The sequence below is a fragment of the Zea mays genome, chromosome 2 (assembly GCF_902167145.1).
Source record: "Zea mays cultivar B73 chromosome 2, Zm-B73-REFERENCE-NAM-5.0, whole genome shotgun sequence".
NCBI classification, from domain to species: domain Eukaryota; kingdom Viridiplantae; phylum Streptophyta; class Magnoliopsida; order Poales; family Poaceae; genus Zea; species Zea mays.
The window spans coordinates 237,876,963-237,881,599 of NC_050097.1; the positions used below are offsets into that span (position 1 = coordinate 237,876,963).

The 4,637-nt window shown below is 42.9% G+C and overlaps 1 long non-coding RNA gene across 1 annotated transcript; it reads left to right on the forward strand.

Annotated features, from left to right (window-relative positions):
* Window positions 1–241: 241 nt before the first annotated feature.
* On the forward strand, window positions 242–4,359 carry LOC113664109 (uncharacterized). Its single transcript, NR_160006.1, has 3 exons — window positions 242–1,050; window positions 2,768–2,927; window positions 4,088–4,359. It is a non-coding gene; the product is annotated as an uncharacterized lncRNA (long non-coding RNA).
* Window positions 4,360–4,637: the final 278 nt, after the last annotated feature.

Sequence of the window (4,637 nt, forward strand, 5' to 3'; positions counted from 1 at the left end):
TGTGAGAGAAACATAGGAAAATCCCTTTTCAGTTTTATTTTTTCATTGTCGTTGATAATCTCCCATGGTGCCGTCTCTCTGGGATTTTCTTGAAGTCGCTCGGATCCCTATCCTCCACCGTCTAGACTCCTCTTCTTATCCCTTCGTACACAACTGCTGCTAGATTTCTCCAGGCCATCAGCTTGTCTCTGCTCGCCCAAGCACAGGTGTTGGCTTCCTCCCATCGTATCAACCATATGTGGAGTCCTTGCTTATCCCCTGCGCATAGGAAGCCAGCTCCCTCACGTTGCCTCATCCCTAGACGCGCTCGCCCAGATCGAGCGTCGTCGCTCAGCTCGCCCAGCCCTCCCCATCCTTCTCTAGCCATGGTGCTGCTCCCAGTCTTCTGCTCGCCCCTGCCCTCAGCCTTGGCGTCTGGCCGCCACTACCCCAGCTTTCCATGGCGGCATTTTCTGCTTCCTGGTGGCCGACGCCCTCCCTAAACTGAGCACCGCCGTCAACTGCGCCTTGGCGCTAATCCTCCCCAACCTCTTCTTTGCCGGTGGTCGTCTCCAGCCCCTTCCATGGCACCTAGTTTTATTCCCATGGCGAGCTCGCCCAAGCAATCACCTCCATCACAGGTGATGTTTTCCCCTTCCCTTTCCTCAAGTTTGGTTCTCGGTGCCCAAGTTTTTGTGTCCCTGCAGCTCGCCGTGCCTGCGCAGCCCCGACAACGACTCCCTCTTCTGCGTCGCGCCATTGACCCGCTCGATGGAATGCCGCAGCGAGCTCTACCCGATCTGCAACGCCTGCGCGCCGTCGTCGAAATCCCCGCAACCGTGTTGGTCCGCAACAACACATCGTCGATCTGCAATCCCTAGCCTTGTGGTCGACCTTGGTGAGCCCCTCGCCGTTCCACACCCCTCGATTCGTTAAATACCAAATCAATAAAATGTGCATTTAAATATGTGTGTCAATCACAGCCCTCCGTCGATGTCCTGCCTTGCGCATCGCTTGCTCAACGAAAGCCTCACTCGTGAACGACATGCGCGACTCATCCGATCCCGCCAGGTTGTTTGATGTGTGTGATTGTAGTTGTTCTAAATATGTTTTAATCGATGTCATGCATATATGTGTCGTTGACGTTATAGTGGAAGTGTATGCATTGTTCAATAAAATGCCTCCTTGTATGAAGTATACATATATGGGTGGATGCGTATGCGTGTTAATTGAAGATTTTAGAGTAGAAAAGGAAGTAGAAAAAGAACTTGGATGTTTCTCATGTTTTCGGATTGTTATTAGGAGTGAGTTGGATGTGTGCAAAATGATTCGTTTATATGCATAATGGAGTCGCGTCGTATGATTGAGTTAATTGTTCTTGTGCTCACAAACAGAAATTTCTTGTGTGTACAGTTTTGATTACACAACTAATCTGCTGAATCAAACTACGTTTTCTGTAAATATGTTCTATATAAAAGTAGTAGGTAACCTCCCCATCTTTCTTGTGTTAAATTTTCATGACCATAGGTTTAGTAGTTTAGGAGTTATGATTTTTCCAAGTCCAGTTTCAGAATCTGTCCAAATTCTGTACAGGTTCCGAAAATTTGATTGTTTGGCTAAGTTAAAATGAGAATCAGTCATTCCTAATTATAGGATAATTGTAGTACTTTCCTTAAGCTTTTCCATAAATTTTGGATCACCCTTTTTGGTGATCTATAAATTAAGTTACAGCTGTTTGAGTTAGGATCTCTGAATCTGTCCCAATTTGGACAGCAGAGCCTTTCTTATATCTTTTGACCTTTATATGCATTGAATTAACCTGAGATATTTATAAATGAATTGTAGACAATTATATTATCTTTCTAAAAAGTCTAGGATCACCTGATTTGGATGTCTGAAACTCCAGTTATGAATTTTTGAAATAAAGAGCCGAATTCTGTCCAAATCTGGACAGAATTAAAGTTTAGCACTGTTTGATCTTTTAAACTGTCGAATCAGGTTGTGATGATAATATAAGAGTTATAGAGGACTTTCTAAGCTTTCCATAAAGTCCTAGTTTACTATTTTTGGATGCTTATTTTATGAGTTATGAACTAAACAAATAGTTGCTGTTCTGCTGTCCAAATTCAGCAAGTATTTAAATGACTATTTGGAGTTTCTTTTGTGTGGATACCTAGATTTAGTTAGTCCTTGTCTTGATAAATGAAGTTGGGTGGCTAATTTTTAGATCTGCACCTGTTATGGCTATAGTGGATTGAGCTAATTGTATTGGCTAATATAGTGCAACAAAAATCATCAATGGGTTATAAGTGTTTGGTTATGTTGACTGCCTTGGGCATGTTCTCAATTAGGTTTATTGTCTTCTTTGCTGTAGAATAGAATCGTGACTGTAGTTGACTAGTTTTGTTTTTATAGGTATGATCATGTAACTCCATTATTGATAACCCATTGGTCATGATACTTACAACATAGAATTAGCTTTACCAGTGTTCTTGTGTCCTTATAACTATAAATAATGGGTTGTTCATTAGTGCTAATAATAGTGTTAGTCCGTTGGCAGTGTGCTCTAGTCCATGAGCTTAAGACTTGTGTGGTCTTATGATTGTTCGATGCTTGAGTTAGATATTTTCAAGTGTAAAAGATGCGCTTGTGGTACTTAGTAATATCTTCACATATAGTGTGCTCATAGGAATTGTGATGACTTGTTTTAAGTATTTATCTTTTTTTAGTATAGATTATCTATTTTGTGTTCTTGCTCATGCTCATATGCACTATGCATCTCCAATAGGTACGCTAGATGATTATGCGAATTGGAGGGCATGGATCAGGATGGATCACAAGGTGGCTTTGATGGACCCATCTCGATATGGACGACTTGATCAAGTGTCAGGATTGTTGATGCTCGCCAAGCGGACTTCATCTAACCACACTAACCTAGTGTATCCCAGGCAAGCCCCGGTGCATTTGCCACCTCCTTGCTGTTTTTAAACTTTTATCATTTATATGATGCATTAGGTGGTAGGAGTTGAATGATTAAACCTTTGTTGCATAACTTCCTTGAACTATTGATTACCATCCTTGATACCTGTTTTAAAAAGCTAGATGTGCTTAGTATGCTCATAGACTAAGAACAAAATGTTTTGATCTATGAATCATGTTTTTACAAAGAAAAGAGGCTGGAGTGATGAAGGTATCAAAGGCCTTGATGACTCCATCATTTCAGTAGGGTACCTCTGACAGGTACCAGGTTTTCAGAAATAACTTAATATGAGACCAGACGTTGAGCAGGAAATGTCGCCCGTCTGTGTCGCTTAAGGACCGTTCCGATTGTTGGCCTGCTGATCTAGGACCCTTTAACTGGCCACATGCCTCGTCATGGGTAAGCTTAGCCTCGGTCGGACCAATACCAGAAAGGCCGGCCCGCAATGGGAGTGGAGAGATGGCGAGAGTAGCTTGTACCCTCCGTGGCAAGAGACTGGAAGGTGGGGTGCTGTACTCTCGGAAACATGGCGGGCACCATGGCGAGGGTAACGTGTACCAACCAGGCCAACGGCTGGAAGGTGGGGTGCTGTACTCTCGGAAACATGGCGGGCACCATGGCGAGGGTAACGTGTACCAACCAGGCCAATGGCTGGACGGTGGAGTATTGTGCTCTCGGTTGGCGGGGACCCGTTCTGGTCTTGAGAAACCCGTGGGCGAGTTGACATATGCAAGGGTTAAGTGCTACATATGTCGTGTGGCTGGAGATCCCCAGCTGGGTATTAATCGATTCGGATCGCCGAACTTCTCGGATATGAAGACTGGATCTTCGACCCTCATCGTAGATAACAAGTGAAATTAAAGTTGATAAAATGAAGCTAGTGTAGGACAAGTGAATGCTCTAGATTAGGCAAATCTAGATTCAGGAAAAGTACTTAATCTGTGAAGTAAAACTTTGGCATAAGGATCCACTACTAGTAAGCTTTTCTGCAAAAACGAGTCTTTGAAACTTGATGAGCTTTACCTTGATTCCCAACAAACCAGCATACCCTTGAGAGTCTTTTCTTTAGTCGGGTAAGTCTTGCTGAGTAATTGCGTACTCAGGGTTTTATTCCCTGTTGTTTTTCAGGTTGTAATTTTGTTCTGTTGTGGATGGTGCTAAGTGCCGGTAGGCTCGGCCTTCTTATATAAGTATATCCCATCTTTAGCTTCCCTATTGAGGATTGTCACTTAAGCTAGCATGTATTTTAAAACTTATAAATGTTTTATACATTCAAATTGTAATCTTTTTGAATCAATTTCTTTTGTAATCAACTCCGATGATATATATTGTAATCTTGTTATAACTTGTAAATGTTGTAACTTGTAATCATTTTGTAATAAAGAATTTATTTCCGCTGCAAGTGTTTGTATGTGAGTTGTGTTTACTTAATCCTGCGATCTTGGCGGTAAGTCGTTTATCCGAGGTCCTCGGGGCACTCGGACAGATCCTGTTAAGTTGTTTGGTGCACATGCATAGCTGTCTGAGGTCTTTGAGACAAGGACAGGTGCATGTGGGCCCGATAACTTGGAAGGTTCTGCGACAGTGTCAGTCATCAGTAACTGAACGGCCGTACCAGAAACTAGCGTTTCGCTTCTTTGGGCCCTATACAATCATCAAGCAGGTTAATCTGGTCACG